The 19279-nt window shown below is 44.9% G+C and overlaps 1 long non-coding RNA gene across 1 annotated transcript; it reads right to left on the reverse strand.

Annotated features, from left to right (window-relative positions):
- Positions 1-287: 287 nt before the first annotated feature.
- On the reverse strand, positions 288-6085 carry LOC129385398 (uncharacterized). Its single transcript, XR_008612941.1, has 3 exons — positions 5847-6085; positions 2723-2775; positions 288-429 (listed from the first exon to the last, which is right to left on the reverse strand). It is a non-coding gene; the product is annotated as an uncharacterized lncRNA (long non-coding RNA).
- Between the last annotated feature and the right edge of the window lie 13194 nt (positions 6086-19279).

A 19279-nucleotide genomic window follows, 5' to 3' on the forward strand; every position in this document is an offset into this window, starting at 1 on the left:
TGGACATGGAGCCTTCATGCTTAAAGAAATGGCGTCGCATAGATAATACATTCACGTTTTAAAACTAGAAATTCAATCTATAGAATATCGAATGTCACTTAAGAACAAGAAAATGAAACCGTTCAATTTCGCCAAAAATAGAGCTGGTTCCTACAGAAGTGTCAACAAAAGCCGTTTCTCCCATGAAACATTCGTTTACATTTCGCGTTTTAGAGCTCATAACTTTAATACTATGCTGTCAAAAATAGAATAGGCTGAAATATTGCACATGACTACAAACAATACGATACAGGAGAGAACGAGTATTTATTAGGGATTTCAAAAATTATATATGCTGTTGCTTTCGTTATTCAATTTCTTCCGATACTTTTTTGCGTAACTTGTACTTTTGCGGGGGTCAGGCTTTGTCAAGAGTGCGTCTGCTTTTCTCTGGAAGATTGAGGGAAGAAGAAACAGAACAAAAAGAAATAACATTGAAAGTCCATGACGACAACCACACGTACATTTAGTAGCGCGAACAAGGGATATGGGTGAGAAATATAGGATGAAAAGATGCAGCCAGTGCATTGCAGGCCAAAGGAGTCGCAGCTGCCAGAAGAGGGTTTATCTTGTTCTTTGTTTGAAGTTACTGCAGCATCGCGAGACCCCGAAGATGGTTTATACACCCCAAGCAAATTATATGACGCCCATACTGTGACCTCCACTAATCTCTGAGTTATGCAAACTGGATTCAGTTGCAGTGCTTGCACAGGTCGTATCTTTTGTGTTTGCTGGCAACTTATTTTTTACACAAAACTTATGCCTGCATGAAAAATAAAATAGAATGTTTCATTTTCCCGTTCTTTTATTGTTCGTACTGTCAAAGACCTTGTATAAAAAATGGCTGCAAAAACAAAATGTACCACCTGTGCAAGGAACGTATAGCGATGGAGTTCGCGGAACTCAGAGGTTAGTCGTGGTCACAGCGCGGACGTCATATAAGCACGTGGGGGGCATTGACAATCGTCGTAGTGTCACAAAGGTGACTTCAAACAAAGAACGAGAGAAACGCACTTATGACAGCTGGGAACCCTGGCACGCCCGATGCTATGTGACCCCTCTCCCGTGCATTCCACTGGCTACGGCCGTCATTAATATATTTCGCCCCCTCTCCCTTGTGGGCACCACTTTTGGTCTAACACTTTTGGCCTAACACTGTTTTGGCATAACATTTTTTTTGTTTCCGTCAGCACCTGGGACCTCTCAAATATTATGTGGGCATTGATCTCCGATTTTCCCATTATATATATATATATATATATATATATATATATATATATATATATATAGCAGGAACTTGCAAAGAAGTTCTTTCGCCATGCCTAACGCATACGTTTACTTTTTGTGGTGCCCCTCTCTGAACTATGGATGCTGTGTTTCGTGCAATCTGTTGTGAAAGCTTTGTACAGCGCAACAATACAGTCTCATTATGTCTAAGAACTATGGAAAGGGAAGTACGTGCGCGGCATAATTGTAGCGTGATTGTATGGATATTGCGTGTGTTAGGAGAGAAACGTTAAACAGCTTGTTCTTCCGGCCTTGCGTCTGTTGTGTCGTTGAAAAGGGATTTGCATCACGCAGTAGGGGACCACATATTCAACGGGATTATAAGTGATCCTTGTTCTGGAGACGGTTAGATGCTATGAGTGCAGATACATGAAAAAGTGCACAGTAACGTTCAAATATAGATATTTTAACTTGTTACTTGCGCAAATATTTCATTTTACTGCATACAGCAGTTACATCATCAAACTTCGTTTTTCCCTTCCGTTCGTTCGTTTAAGACTACCACTGGCGTAATCAACAAATCATAATGACGGCTTGTTCCTAGCCAGGCCATATCATAAAACGCAGATTCGCCTTTACTACAGCGGGAAGAATGGGCAACTTCTACAACCGCCACTACTGGGATTTCAACCCTTGTTAGTGAAGCAATATCGAAAGGGGGGGGGGGGGGTTCCAGATGGGTGACCACTGAATTATAGCATGACATTTCTTTCTTTACTGCATGGAAAGTAAATTTACAGTTGCGTAACTCTATGTCTCATCAGAAACAGGCGCTTAATATTCAAGCGAAAGCACATGAACAAAAAGAAGCACCCACTCTATTCGGTGTTCTTGCAACGCATACACGCTGTGCTCATGCGATGCAGTTTCATTAAAAAATATGACCTCGTACATATAGAGATTCAGCATGTCTACCATGCATCTGACTTTACTAAAGCTTATGTAGCATCAACAAGATGAACAACTCCTATGGAGGGCCACCAGGGTCCTTAAAAAGTACAAAGCATGTTCAATGTGGCGGAATGTCTAAGTATTTCAAAGATGCTCTTTACAACACCCGCCGTGGTTGCTCAGTGGCTATGGTGTTGGGCTGCTGAGCACGAGGTCGCGGGATCGAATCCCGGCCACGGCGGCCGCATTTCGATGGGGGCGAAATGCGAAAACACCCGTGTGCTTAGATTTAGGTGCACGTTAAAGAACCCCAGGTGGTCAAAATTTCCGGAGTCCTCCACTACGGCGTGCCTCATAATCAGAAAGTGGTTTTGGCACGTAAAACCCCAAATATTATTATTATTATTATGCTCTTTACAAGGTGTCAGAAAAACACGGCATCGTGAGAATTACAATACAATGGCCAATAGTTTCAGCTTGCGGACGCAGAGGGTAGTTGGCTTACCATAGTGCACAAGAACTTCCTTCCCCCAACTCACGTTTTTACAGGAAGGGCTCCTGAGTACAATTTAAAGAAAAGAAATCTTGCAGTTTCGTCCGAAAGTGGAAGCATTGACGGTGTTAATAAATTAGCAGACAGCTATGCGAAGTAAGGATAGTAGTTTTATCAGCCCTATAATATCGAGAACATTCGCTTAGTAACCAAATTAACAGACATGGTATCATGCGCGCACAGGCAAACAAACAGATCTCGCTCAATGAGCGCGGACACTCGCTGTCAAAATGCAAGCGTGAGGAATAGCGGCTGCTGCAGTGAGCCAATCGACCTTCGTGCTCGCCCCTCGCTTTAAAGCGAACTAAGCGGCGTGGACACAGTACACACAGTGCACAAACCCTCGGCGCACCTAGACTTTGTACTAATCGTACATCCCTTCGAAGAAAGGCACAGCCGCGATCAGCCACGCCTTTAGCACAGCTACTAGAGTAGAACCCACGTCCTTCACCCACATCGTTCGCTCACGCACGGTGGCAGGCGGCGCACCTCCTCCTGGTCTTCCTGCCTTGCGCGCACGAAATCAAGCCAATATGTCCTCGGCTTTCTCTACGCGATTTGACTCGAACCTACAGCATACGGCGCACGTCCAAGCTATTCTCACGCTTGCACTTTATACCGAACATGACGCCGACGCCAACGACGCCAAATGCCCATATAATTTCTATCGCAATAAAATGTTTTCACTGCACGAGAAACGCACATTCGTTGTACATGTCTTAGCATATTTCGATGATGACACTAAAGATAACAGAAACGATATAAGGGGGCTTTGGAGCTGACAACCAATTACTAGAGCAGAAGGTGATTTATAGTAAAGACTGAAGATATACGCCATGGTGAAACGTCCGTATTGGAAAAAGAAATTTCAATAATATTCTTATATATCTGGTGTTATCTCTGGTACATCATTTAAAGTCCATGACAAAACTGTGTTCGAAAGATCACTAACTGGATATACCTGCATGTTTTCCTAAATAAATGTGTGTGTAGCATTACGGAAAAAAGATAATCAGGAAACACGCTGTCTGTTAAACATTCGAGCAAAACGATTGCCTCGTCATTTGAAGGGAAGAACGAGGTTGTCGGTCGCCTAGACGGACAACGTGAACTGAAAATAACTGCAGCGAAAAGACGGTACAGTGCTAGAGGAACCTGAGAACAGCGCACCTCCTGTCGAACATACGTCAAACTGGCCACAGGGAACTGAAAAGGAGGGCGTGGCCACTGTTCTTGCGATTACGGAAAAGTGTTCTACTGTGTCTGGCGTAACAATAATTTTTCATAATGTTTCTGGTTTTTCGTTAAGGCAGCGGCTTACTTTGCTATCTCATCACGCTAGAAATCAATGAAAACATTATCTCTGGTATTTCGTGGTACCTCTGTCACATTCCCGAAAAAGCAACGCGCATTGATAGACAGAGGTCACAGAAGTGCAACTGAAGAAACGTATGCATGCAAGGGGCCAGAAATGTAAAAAATGTAGTCACGCTTCCATCTGGAAGGGGCTGCTTGGAGCTATTGCATGAGAACAGGGATGAGAAGTTATTGCACGTCTTTGTGCTCCACACAGATTCCGAGTGCAGTGAACTCTGCGTATGTATTTCGGAGATCAGAACGAGCGATACGGTAGCGGATGGCGGTAACAGCATGTGCGCATCGCAAAGAAATTGTTCTTGATACGATGGCGGTGTGTTTCTGCGCAATTATTTGTTTACAATGCAAGTGAAAAGTGTCGGTGGCACAAAGGAGGCGTAAACAACGATGCGAATCCGTCTCAAACATGGCGCATTAGTTACAACTGAGAATGCGCCGGGAATAAGGTGGTTAGTGGAAACCAACGTCGAAAGCAACAACAATGTAATTGCCAACAGCGACCTCTTCGCGATGACGACACGTAGTTTGCGCAGCAGCCGGCATGATTCACAACCGGCAAGTTCCCTATGCAGCAGCACTGACTGTCACAGAAAATTGATGCGAATTTGGAAAAATGAAAATAGCATAAAGGCAGTCACACTTACACGTCAAATACTCTGGCTTATGTAGCTGTAAGGAGTTTCCGAGGAAACTTTCATTCCGTAGGTTCCGAGGAACCTGAGAACAGCGCACCTCCTGTCGAACATACTCTGGCTCTGTCTCTGGCTTATGCAAATACTCTGGCTTATGCAGCTGTAAGGAGTTTCCGAGTAAACTTTCATTCCATAGGTTCCGAGGAACCTGAGAACAGCGCACCTCCTGTCGAACATACGTCAAACTGGTCACAGGGAACTGAAAAGGAGAGCGTGGCCACTGTTCTTGCGATTACGGAATAGTGTTCTACTGTATCTGGCGTAACAATAATTTTTCATAATGTTTCAGGTTTTCGTTAAGGCACCGGCTTACTTTGCTATCTCATCACGCTAAAAATCAATGAAAACATTATCTCTGGTATTTCGTGGTACCTCTGTCACATTCCCGAAAAAGCAACGCGCATTGATAGACAGAGGTCACAGAAGTGCAACTGAAGAAACGTATGCATGCAAGGGGCAAGAAATGTAAAAAATGTAGTCGCGCTTCCATCTGGAAGGGGCTGCTTGGAGCTATTGCACGAGAACAGGGATGAGAAGTTATTGCACGTCTTTGTGCTCCACACAGATTCCGAGTGCAGTGGACTCTGCGTATGTATTTCGGAGATCAGAACGAGCGATACGGTAGCGGATGGCGGTAACAGCATGTGCGCATCGCAAAGAAATTGTTCTTGATACGATGGCGGTGTGTTTCTGCGCAATTATTCGTTTACAATGCTAGTGAAAAGTGTCGGTGGCACAAAGGAGGCGTAAACAACGATGCGAATCCGTCTCAAACATGGTGCATTAGTGACAACTGAGAATGCGCCGGGAATAAGGTGGTTAGTGGAAACCAACGTCGAAAGCAACAACAATGTAATTGCCAACAGCGACGTCTTCGCGATGACGACACGTAGTTTGCGCAGCAGCCGGCATGATTCACAACCGGCAAGTTCCCTATGCAGCAGCACTGACTGTCACAGAAAATGGATGCGAATTTGGAAAAACGAAAATAGCATAAAGGCAGTCACACGTCAAATACTCTGGCTTATGCAGCTGTAAGGAGGCAGCGGTGGTGAGACGAGAATGAAATTTCTTCATACTTGTATTCGGAGAAACGAAAATAGCATAAAGGCAGTCCCACTTTGACATCATACACTCTGGCCTATGCACCTCTAAGGAGGCAGCGGTGGTGAGATCACAATGAAAATTTTTACACCTCTATGCCGAAAGGAGTGACTCATACTTCAAATAGCTGAAAGCTGCTTAAGGGACTTCTCGCACTCTGCTTTGATGTCGGTTTTTCCGCTTCTTTAATGCCGAGGGGTACGGGTTTTCACAGATGGCCGGGTCGTATACGGTTCCAACGTGAAGGTCGTAAAATGCGACGTGAGAAAGAAAAACCGATGGCTGCGTGAAGCATCCGCACAAATTATTTTCTGTATATTCTAGTGAGGTTTACGCAAGAATAACTTTCCTTTAGTGATCATTATCAACTACGTTTAAAGAAAATTCCTATGTAACGGCTTTCAAGTTGGCTACGCTGCAGCATCCCAGCGTAAGATTTTATCGCCGGTTGCGTACAAGAGCCTGGCTGATGTTGGTGGTGCCTAACAACTCTATTTCCTATAAATAAATGTAATCGATTTCCTCTGTAGTTATTGCAATATTGAACTGTTTCATTTTGTGTATGGATTTAACAAAGCCGCAGAGTGTTCTAGCAGTGGCTGAATAATGGTTTTTGACGCTAGATGCTTAATTGGTTTGTAGATTTATCAAAACCCCTCCTTAAGTATCCGAGCTTTTTCATCGCCTTCTTTTGAATATAGTCTATGCGGTCGTTACACCTAAGACTGTCGGTAAGGACGACTCCAGTTTACTTATCCCTAATGCCTTTTGATAAGGGATCATTTTCAAAGCTATATGAGAAATTTACGTGCTACCCTTTGTGAGTAATAGATATTGCCCCGGTTTTGTTTTCGTCAATGGTCATCTGCCAATTTGAGCACCACGTATGTACTCTTCAGCCCAGAGATGCGTTCACTAAAACTTGGTCATTAGGGGACGGAATTCCGTGGTGTATAATGAAATCATCGACAAAGAGCCGTATCTTGACAGGAATGTTCTCAATAATTTCATTAAAATACACGACGAGAAAGTCAGGACCAAGGACGGATCTTTGTGTAAACCTGCATGTGCAGGAATGACGCGAGAAGTTGCGCCGTCAATGAAGACGAGTTGAGGTCTCGACGAAAGACTTGTATCCAGGTTAGTAATTAGGTGTTTTTCATATTGGCTTTTGTTTCAGTAACATCTTTCGATGGTAAATACGGACGAATACGTTTTGAAAGTTTAGAAATATAATCTCAAACTGGCTATGTCTGTCAAGGGCAGCTGCCATATCATGGACGGTGCCGAGGAGCTAAGTTATTGGCACAACAATTCTGTGGAAACCCACAATGTGGAGAGTAGTAATTATTTAAAGGGAAATGAGGCATCCACCAAATCATAGCAATTGCTACAAAGGAAACCCATAGGGGTTCCTCGAAAGTGAAGCCTCGCAGTTGAAGAAAAATTCCTGATAGTCCTGGTCCAGGACTCTATCCCGGTTCCACCGCCTATCAGGAGCAGGCACTCTGCCATCGGGGCTTGCCAGGCGGCTAGCAAACCACTGCTTTTCCGGGGCATCTTCCTTTTATTATTACTTCTCTCTAGCTTGGTGGTTTCTGCAGAACTATTACGTCAAACTCTTGCATTTGCTTCGAGTTGCTGACAAATTCAACTTCGCCCTGCCATTTGCTAGCGGCCTGGCTAGCTAACATGGCAGAGCGTCTGCTCCTGAAATCGGTGGTGCCGGGATCGAGTCCCGGTCCCAGGACGAATTTTTCTTCAACTGCGAGGCTTTTCTTTCGAGGAAGCCGTATGGGTTCCCTTTGTAGAAATTGCTACGATTGGGTGGATGTCTCATTTTTCTTTATTAATTACTTCTCTCCCCTTTGCGAGTTTCCGCGGAATAATTACATGAAACTCTTGTCCTTGGTTCGAATTGTTGACAAGTTCGTCTTCGCCCTGCCATTTGCTAGCCGCCTCGTTGGCTCAGATGGTACACCAATATTTCGAAGTGGCTTCAACTAGCACCAAACGTCGTGGCTTGAAGTCTGGGCTCTCGGGATGGAAATTGGAAGCCGATTTGAAGACATGGCTGGTAGGAACGGAATAATGCGAAAGCGTTATACGGTTTGTATACCTCGTCACCCAAATAACGCGCTTATTTGTGGCACTCATGACGTCGAGCCATCTCAGCCCTTTGGGCTGCATGACGGCCAACGTGCCCAACGACGTACGCACGAGGTCACACCTTTACTCAGCCAGATGGCTGCGTCCTGATTTATGCAATGACGCACGCGCGAGGCACACCTTTAGTCATTCAAAACCGGGGAACTGCTGTGGTGCCTCGGAAGATTGCTTGTTTCGCAGCGCGAAGGCCCGATTCGATTCGATTCCCACCCAGACCGAAGTGTACAATTTTTTTTTCAGAGCCGTTATGTTCCTTTGTTACGGGAACCTCGCTGGGAGATTTCGCGTCAATGCAAGCATTTTTGACATGTTTTTCCTCTTTGCGCCGTCGTCAACTTTTGCTACTACCTTTTGGTCACGCCGACTATGACGGACTGTGGCTCAATGGGGCATACAATACTTTAGCAACAATAAAATTAAAATTAAATTCCTAGTGCATTCGGAGCTCACTGCTTTTGGGGTAGTAAGGAAAAGTGACTCAAATTGTGTCTTATTTCACTCTTCTGAGCCAAGAACTTACTTGAACTTGGGTTTTCAGGGAACTTGTATACGTTTTTTGTACAGTATATTAAGGTAGCGAGCACGCTAAAGCGCGCATGGTGAGCTGTTTAAGGCTTCTCGGAGGAAACTACTTCTCACGCTACTCGACCAATAAAAGCCATCACGCCACCTACCAGTCCGAGACCGATTCTCGTGGCCGGAATGAGGCAGGTCGTAAGCCATTGAGAACGCATTCTTTCCCGTCTTGTTTGCGTGATCTATGCTTCCGTATTGCCACTGTTATGTAAATTGCAAAATGTATTGCGTAACCACAATGTCTGAATACTCTCGTAGTGCGCATGCATTTGGAACAAGGGGCGTTGCGATGTGTATATATATATATATATATATATATATATATATATATATACAGTGAAACAAGGGCCGACGCACGTAATAATGCCAACAAATGTTTTCAGTTTTGTTCACGGGTTAGGCTTCGTCAAGAGTGCGTCTGCTTTTCTGTGGCAGAGTGAAGGAAGAAAAAACCGAACGAAAAACAAGGGCATTGAAAGCCCATGACGACAACCGCACGTAGATTCAGTGGCGCGAACAAGGAACGCGGGTAAGAAATATAAGGTGAAAAGACGCAGCCTGTGGAATACAGGACAAAGGAGTCACAGCTGCCAGAAGAGTGTTTATCTTGTTCTTTGTCTGAAGTTACTGCAACATCGCGAGACCCCGACGATGGTTTATACACCCCAAGCAAATTATATGACGCCCATACTGTGACCTCTACTAATCGCCGAGTTCTGCAAACTGGATTCAGTTGCAGTGCTTGCACAGGTCGTATCTTTTTTTTTTGCTGGAAACCTATTTTCGACACAAAACTTATGCCTGCATGAAAAATAAAATAGAATGTTTCATTTTCCTGTTCTTTTATTGTTCGTACTGGCAAAGACCTTGTATAAAGAATGGCTGCAAAAACAAAATGTACCACCTGTGCAAGGAACGTATAGCGATACAGTTCGCGGAACTCAGAGGTTAGTGGAGGTCACAGCGCGGACTTCATATAAGCAGGTGAGGGGCACTGACCATCGTCGTAGTGTCACAAAGATGACGTGAAACAAAGATTGAGAGAAGCGCTCTTCTGGCAGCTGGGAACCCTCCCACGCTCTATGCTATGCGAGCCATCTCCCTTGCATTCCACTCGCTGCAGCTTTCATTAATATATCTGACAGGCCCCCCTCCCTTGTGGACACCACTTTTGTGATCTAACACTGCTTAGGCATAACGTTAGTTTGTATACGTCAGCGCCGGCGACTCTTGACATAACATCTGGTCGTTCATGTCCGAACGACCATATATATATTATATATATATTATTATACGAATAAATATATATATATATATATATATATATATATATATATATATAGCCCAACAATACGGTCTCTTTACGTCTAACGACTATGATAAAACAACTACATGAGGGGCATCTTTGTTGTGTGATTTTAGCGATATTGCACGCGTTAGAAGAGAAACGTTAAGCAGCTCGTTCTTCCGGCCTTGCATCTGTTGTGTCGTTGAAAATGCTTTGGATCATGTAGTAGTGGACAACATATTCAACGAGATTATAAGTGACTTGTGGGCAGGTGACGGTCATGTGCTATGAGTGCAGAATACATGAAGAAGCGCACGGAAACACTCCAATATAGGTATTTTAATTTAATACTTACCTACCGTAAAATTGCATTTTATTGCACGCAACAGTTACCTCATCAAAATTCGGTTTTCATTTCCATTAATTCCGTTACGCTAAGGACTATCATTGGCTTCATGAACGACACACAACAACGCTTTATTTTTCGTCGTCAGGCCCCATCTCACGAAACCCAAATTCGCCTTTACTACAGCGGGAATAAACCGAAAGTTCTACAAAGGCCACCACTGGGACTTCAGCCCTTGTCAGTGGAGCAATATAAAATTGGAATCGACAACGCGAACTGTAAATAAATGCTGCGGAAAGACGGTACAGTGCTTGAGGAACCTGAGAACAGTGCACCTCCTGTCGAATATACGTAAAACTGGCAACATGGAACTGATAAGGAGAGCGTAGCCACTGTTCTTGCGATTACGCATAATTGTTCTGCTGTGTCTGGCGTAACAATTTTTCAGAATGGTTCTGATTTTTAGTTAAGGCAGCGGCTTACTTTCCTATCTCATTACGCTGGAAATCAATAAAACATTACTGTGGTATTTCGTGCTACCTCTGTCGCATTCCCGAAAGAGCAACGCACATTGATACACAGAGGACACAGAAGTGCACAGAAAAAACGAATGCATGGCAGTGGCGAGAAATGTAAAAAATTAGTCGCGTTGATATGTGGAACGCGCTGCTGGAAGCTATCGCACAAGAACAGGGATGAGAAGTTAGTGCATGGCTTTGCGCTTTACGCAGATTCCGAGTGCAGTGGACTCTGTGCATGTATTTCGGAGATCAGAACGAGCGATATGGTAGCGGACAACGGTAACAGCATGTGCGCATCGCATAGAAATTGTTCTTGATACGATGGCGGTATGTTTGCGCGCAATTGTTTATGTAAATGCTCGTGAAAACAGTGTCAGTGGCAAAAAAAGGCGTAAACGACAGTGGTTCGAATAAGCCTCAATTATGGCGCATAAGTCACCAGAGAATATGCGCCTTGAATAAGGTGGTTAGTGGAAAGCAATGCCGAAAGCAGCAAGAATGCAATGGCCAACAGCGACGTCTCTGCGCCGGCGAAACGTAGTTTGTGCAGCAGCCGGCATGATTCACAACCGGCAAGTTCCCTATGCAGCAGCACTCACTGTCACAGAAAATTGATGCGAATTTGGAGAAACGAAATAGCATAAAGGCAGTCACACTTACACGTCAAATACTCTGCCTTATGCAGCTGTAAGGAGGCAGCGGTGGTGAGATGAGAAAGAAAGTTCTTCATACGTGTATTCGGAGAAACGAAAATTCCATAAAAACAGTCCCCATTAGACGTCATATACTCTGGCTTATGCAGCTGTGAGGAGGCAGCGGTGGTGAGATGATAACGAAAATTCTTTGTACGAGTATGCCTAAAGGTGACACTCATACATCAAATACCTGGAAGCTGTTTGAGGGACCTCTCACACTCTGGTTTGTTGTCGACTCTTACGGTTTTCGAACGCAAACACCTACGCGTTTTCACAGATGGCTGGTCGTATACGGTTCCAACGTGAAGGTCGTAAAATGCGACGTGAGAAAAAGAAGACATGTATGGCTGGCTAAAGCATCCTCGCAAATTGTTTTCTATATAATATGGGGAGGTGTACGCGAGAATAACTTTTATTTAATGATCATTCTGAACTACCGTGTAAAGAAATGTCTTATGTAATGGCTGGCAAGTTGGCTACGTTGACTCATCTCGGCGTAAGGATCCATCAACGCTGGCCTACAAAAGCCTGGCTCACCTCCAACATAGAGCCGATATAACATGCCATATAAAACAAAATAACAGCTTACTCGTTATAAAAGCCCAACTCTATAGTAATACCTATTTTAAACATGTTCTTTAACCACCTAGCTGCACTAGACACATTGTTATTCGTGCGTTCATTTGTCAGCGCAGTGTTCTCCCCAGATAATGTACGATAATACAAGCAGAACCTTATCAAGGTTAGTATCCATCAACGCTGGTCTACAAAAGCCTGGCTCACCTCCAACATAGAGCCGATATAACATGCCATATAAAACAAAATAACAGCTTACTCGTTATAAAAGCCCAACTCTATAGTAATACCTATTTTAAACATGTTCTTTAACCACCTAGCTGCACTAGACACATTGTTATTCGTGCGTTCATTTGTCAGCGCAGTGTTCTCCCCAGATAATGTACGATAATACAAGCAGAACCTTATCAAGGTCTAGTACAGCGTCTATTTTACGATTAACCGAAAGAAATTGGCGGCTATTTAACACACCACACTGCGCATCCATAGCTTTATCGAAAAGAGCCTAATACGGTCGTTTTAAGTGATATGTTCGGAGAAGTTGACTCCAAGGAGTGACACATTTCTATGTTGAACAATGCGCCTAATGTCACAATTGGTAGAACTTGCGAATATGTTTTTCTAAACCCCGCATCCCGCACCTTGTGGTGTGGTGTTTACATACATTCAGGAACTTGGCTAGGCTACCGGATTTCTTAACACAAGCCTTCAGACAAAGAAATTCAGGTCACGAAGATCGGAGTTACGAACGTATTCTGTACCTCTAGGACCCAGTAAGAGTATTAGAAGAGGATATTCAAGGCGCATTTATACAAGTTACACTGCATATTATGCTTTTACAACGCCCATTTCATTGACGTGGTTTCTGCGTCTTCCGCGAGCTCAGGATTTGTTGTGTCTTGCGCATCAGGTGAACAAAAACCTATAATGTGACTACGCGCATTGTGTACTTCCAATTTCTGTGTTCCTCACAAAGAGAAACTTGCGCTTGGGAAGAGTGGGGCATGCCTTTCACAAACATTGCCGTATGGTTCCCTTTTGGTGCGGCATCTTGGCGTCGTAGACTCGGCTATGTCTTTGCTGTTTAGGCTTGTGTATTTTATAAGCTACCATCCAAATTTATCGCTCGACTATAAAATGACCTTGTGCTATCAAATTATGTCTCTACTGAGTCCTCTAGTTTACGTGCAGTTTGCGCTCCGGAGTGAACAAGCCAGTGCTCTGCGCCCCCTGTATTCTCGTCAATGGGTAGTTCGGCAATCAGGGCTTGATGCATACGAACTCTGTCGACGTAGTTTTGCAAGATGCCGTTGGCGTACTGATCCTTCTAACCAGCTTTTTGTACTTCACGAATAGAACAGCGATGTTTTTCTCGATTTGATTTTTACTCACTTGTCTGGCATAGGTTTACATCACTGCTCATGATCATGTCGCTGATAGCCTTACGCTTTTTCACAGCATACGTAACATTTATTAATTTGCTTTTTCAATAATAGTCGTTATCGTGTAATTCATATTAGTTGTATACTGTTCTTAGTTAATTAGGTTGGTTTTTGTTTCAGTCAAGTTGCTCTCGAGACAGATGAGCCTCACGCTAGCGTTAAGTTGCCTGTCCGAAGAATATTGACCGCCAGATTTCTTCAATACTTTTGCGAGTTTCTTTTATAGCATTAATAACTAATCTAACGGTGCGTTTCCGTAAGTGTGCTAAACTATACTAAAAAAACTGCCTAGAACTGGTACTTGCTGTCGAACTCCTCCTCTGAAGAAGAAGAACTGGCACGTTAAATGGTTTGCACGTTTCCTTGAATAATAAGTTCTTAGCTTTCGCGTTGGCGTTCAACCTACTAGAATGCTGTAATCAGCCCCTGATTTAAACAACATGAAATTTAGTGGCCAAATCTGGAGTATTTGAAAAATATATTTCTTGCAACCGTTTGACCGGTGGTTTGTAACACATTCGTGTAAGTTTTTTTAAGGCACTCCGTGAGTTCCAAGAATATAACCCAACAAAGCGAATGCCGACAAATCAATCTACGTTTTAGCCCACCATGTAAAAGTCTTTTGTCTCTCTGTCTCCTATTGCATCTGTTGCCATAGTGTGTAAACGTTTGTAGAGTTAACTTCTGACAAAGCAATATAAATGTTCTGGCCAAATGAGCGGCACATTGTTATAGTATATTATGCAATATTACAAAAGCTCTGTCAAATGCTCTAATTGAGCATTTCTTCACAATGGTCACTGCTTCCCTGCCTTAAAAAATTAGTATATCATATAAAAAATGAGCTCATGTATATGTTAAACCACATTTTAATGGGATATCATCATGTGCGCACATCGTCCATATGCTAGCTATCTGTCTAACAGAAAATGTCGACCAATCCTGGAGATAGTACAATGGTTAATTGGGCCACTGTCATGCTAGGCTGGGACCAGTAATTCCATTTGCTCCAAATGTGGCACAGAAGATCAAGAGTCTCTTAACATATACATGAAGGTGTCACGAAAGATTTGCATCGCATCGATTCCAGTATATGCGGTATATTGGACTTCATTGTGCTGATATGAAAATGTGTCTGAAAATACTATAACATTTCAATGCATATTTGCATTATTGCATACTCTGCGAACCTGGTATCCACATGATCGCGCTTTCTTTTCTACCTCTCTTCTGTTTTTGTTGGACATGTATTGTTGAATTGACACGAGCGCAAGCTCCTCACATCAACAATACATATTGGCAGTGGACAGGCTGCGTACAGGGGCACTTTATGGCATGTACCTATTCAAGCACAATGCCTCACAATTTCACGTCTTCCCTGAAGAAGGCTGGACCCCGGCCGAAACGTAGGCAATAAAGTATCGTACTCTAGAAAGTATAAAACTCTAGAATATAGCGCGTATCAGATATGTCTTGTATGCAGACGACATACCAATGTGGACGTTCGGAGGATTCATAGGAGAACAACAAGAGGCATTGCAGAAGGCAGTGGACGTCGTAGCAAGATACGCAGAGACATGCGAACTGCAATGCGTGCCGGAGAAGTCGGAGCTCCTCCTAATAGGGAAGTGCTCATAAGGACCATCGACAACTGAGGCATCAACCATCCACCTGCAAATAGGTCCTAGAGAAATCCCCGATGTGGACAGACTTCGTATCCTCCGCTTACACTTACAATAGATAGCGGCGGAGGATACGCCATGCAGAAGCTACAATTCACTACCACGTAGATCTTACGCATGATGCAATAAATTACCAGCAGAAAAAGAGAACTCAAGGAACAGGACCTCATCCAACTAGTGCAGGCTCTGGTTGTGAGTCGCATTGCGCACTCGGCACCATGTTTAAATGTTGGAAATGTGGCAGTGGAGGCACTTGACCGGCTGATCCGCAAGGCGTATAAAGAAGCGCTCGAACTCCCAACTGGAATGGCTACTTTTCACCTCGAGGAGACAGGGGTGTACAACGAAGCACAAGAAATTATAGGGGACCACCTGGTAGACCTGAAGGAAAGGCTACAGCGCACAACAGCGGGACACTGCATCTTGAAACGTCTTGCACATTCCGTACAGAAGGCTAGCGCACTGAAATAAATCCCAACACGAATGCCATCCCACGACGGCATGCACTTCTCATGCGCTTGCACTTCCTGCAAACTATGCACTTCTCATCAATTTCCAGAAAGATGCACCCGAACTTCCATATTGGACGGCGGCATGCCCAAGCGCAGGCGTTCGCGAGGAATTATGAAAACCATCCCAATGTCTTGTACATAGGCGCGGCCAGTACCACAAGAAGCACCGCATTTGTCACCAGCGTATTCGACAGTCACGGGACTGAAATAAATGCGTCGTCGCTTTCCAGAGCGAACGCTGCAGAGGCAGAGGTACTAGCAATAGCGTTAGCCATCATGAAGATACCACACTGGGTGTCCGTGATAGTTCCTACGGACACTGAAACGACATGCAGAAATTATTTCACGGCCAAGACTGTGGGCCGCAAATTGCACTCTGATTGGGGCGCACCAGCTCCTTCCATACATACAAATCGTGTGTACTGGGAGCCATGAGTCCTTACGCGGCAAGCAGCAGGTACACGCCTACGCCCGAGCACATGTACACCGGGAGCCGCGAGAGGGTCACGCCGAGCAGTTTCACCCCGAGCCCATGCCTTTAACCTTCACGCACCTCCTACAACACTATCGCCTTTCACGAAGAACACCACCGCCTCCTCATAGTGATCTGACGCGCGAGGAAGCACTAATATGGCGAAAACCCCGAACACGTATCCACATTTGAGTCTCTACGACACCATACACCCTGCGCTGTATTCTTATAAATGCCCACACCGCGATCTATGTGCAACGTTTTACCACATGGAATAGGCTTGCGCAAGCACACCACAGCTCACACCCATAAGACACCCCACCGCATGGCAATGGGAGGCAGCGCTGTCCAACACGACGGACCAGCTCAACTTGGTCAACCGAGCGAGAAGGGCAGCTAATGACGCTGGTCTTCTGGACTGAAATAACGACCCACTGCACAGCGCAAAGAGCTACCTACGCTCGTATGCTCCTTTCCACAAAGTTTACTCTCTACCTCTCTCTATGCCCGAATGATGGCACGTCCTGGATACATTGGCCTCGTTGCAACATTGAGGGCAGAACCTTTGCAAGAGAAACGCCAAGGACCACTTTTCGTCGGGACGAGGCACATCGACGTTAAGGTTACCCACATGATGATGGAATTGGGATCCGCCGTGGTTGATTAGTGGCTATGGTGTTGGGTTCCTAATCACGAGTTCGTGGGATTCAATCACGGCCATTGCGGCCACATTTTGTTGGGGGCGCAATGCGAAAACACCCATGTACTTAGATTGATGTGAACGTTAAAGAACCCCATGTGGTCCAAATTTCCAGAGTCCCTCATTACGGCGTGAGTCATAATCAGATCGTGGGTTTGGCTCGTAAAACTCCATTATTTATTTTTTGAACGATTGGATTGGGGTACACCGTGAGTTTCCACCGAAATGTGTCGAACATAAAGTCTTCATGGTCCCTCTTTAGAGGTCCCCACTTTGTACGCTGCAACCATCGGCACATTCCACGGTAAAGTTCTCGTTCGTCGTAGGTAATGCATTGGGCGCAACGGCTGCCCTTTCATTGTTTGCGTAGATCGCAACGCACCAAACCATCATCCATCACTGGTTTTGACACGTCTGGCCTCTGACGCACCGGATACACTACGCCGATATGATTTGGCTTATGCTTATGCTATTTTAGCTCTCTAGACGCGGTCATCGTTTTTTCTTACGCCCACCATGAAATGCTGGAAACTAGCCTAAGACAGCTCCACTGCCATAAAGTAGGTCGGTTAGGATAACAACGAGCGAATAAAAGACGTCCACTTGGTTACGACTGCGAGTGAAACGGACGAACTTCCTGAGTAGGCCGAGAGAGCGCGGGTTCTTTCCGCGAAGTTCTGCCAAAAATGGTGCTAGTAGTAGCATATTCCAAGAAAAATGCCAGCATTTGTGCCCGATCCCGTAGTATGGAACTGGCTAATCCCACGATCTATCTCGGGGTCTGACTGTACGTGTGCAGCGTAAACAAGGTGGCAGAGTCGCAAATTAGACAGGGCTCTAAGCGACATTTTGACGATATAAGCTCAAGGCGAGCATGGCGAAAGAGAACAAGCAGGGTGGCCAGGCATATGAGGTGGTTTTCAAGAGTAGGTAAAAATCGTAATATCGACCAGGCAGCACATAGATCCCTCGAGGCCTCGCAGAATAGGGTCTATCACACGCTCGATAGCAGCAGTAGCATAACATAGACCACAAGGAATCGCTATATATTGATATGGGCCATAAGGAGTCATGACTGCGGGTATCTCTCGGTCTTGGTCATGCACAGTGATTTGCCAGTAACCTGAACGCAGGTAGACTGAACATGAATATCTGGCGCCCTGCAAGCAGTCGAGAGCGTCATAAGTATGCAGGAGAAGATGCGCATCCTTCTTGTTAAGCTGGTTGAGAAGACAATGGCCTAAACGGAGCCTAAAGTCATTGCTCTTCTTTTTGACAAGTGGGACGTCTGCGGTTCGGGCCAGCTTACCGATGCACCAACTACTGGACACCTGGTAGCATCACGCAACTTTTATCGCATATGCCAGCACTTCTTTAGACCTGGTCTCTACCTTTATGTACAGCGAGACGATATGGCTTGTGACCTCTGCAGAGACCTGCCCTATTGCCTGCAGGCAGCGTTCAGCCCCTTCATACCCCTGATGAATCATTTTACGGGTGGGACTGGATCTCTTAAGCCCCCTTCTTGTGTCGACCACAGTAAATGAATGGGTTGCAGTCACTACCGATGACGCAACACGGTATGCTATGATACGAGCGCTTACCACCAGCTCTACTACAGATGTGGCTGATTTCTTTCTTTACGATGTCATCCTGCGCTATGGGACTCATCGTTAGTTAATCACGGGCTGCGCCCATGGCTTCCAGTCTAGAGTAGTCTAAAGCATTCTTCATTCCTCTTCGATCAATCTCAAACCCGCCGTGTTTGCTCAGTGGCTATGGTGTTGGGCTGCTAAGCACGAGGTCGCGGGATCGAATCCCGGCCACAGCGGCCGCATTTCGATGCACACCCGTGCACTTACGTTTAGGTGCACGTTAAAGAACCCCAGGTGCTCGAAATTTCCGGAGCCCACCACTACGGGGTGCCTCATAATCAGAAAGTGGTCTTGGCACGTAAAACCCCAAAACTAATTATTATCACTCTCAAGTTCACCACAGCGTACCATCCTTGGAGCTTCTCTGAACGTCTCAACAGTAGCCTGCCAGATATGCTTGCTGTATATGTGTCTTAACACTGAAAGGACGATATGAACCTGCCTTATGTGACTTTGCCTAGAGCTTTCCCGTCATGACACAGCAAGCTACTCATCTTTTTACCTACACTTTTCCTACGGTATCATTACCCCTATTCATGATGCTCCATTATGGCGTATAGTCATTCACTACCAATGCACGTGATGCTCCTTCCCGTGCTGACATCGACTTGCGGGTTCCCCGTACTCCCTTATCGGATTCGCAGCTTAATCCAAAATGTATTCACAAGCCCCTGCACCGGGAGACGCACTTCCGTCCTAGAT

This window comes from Dermacentor andersoni, chromosome 8, assembly GCF_023375885.2.
Source record: "Dermacentor andersoni chromosome 8, qqDerAnde1_hic_scaffold, whole genome shotgun sequence".
NCBI classification, from domain to species: domain Eukaryota; kingdom Metazoa; phylum Arthropoda; class Arachnida; order Ixodida; family Ixodidae; genus Dermacentor; species Dermacentor andersoni.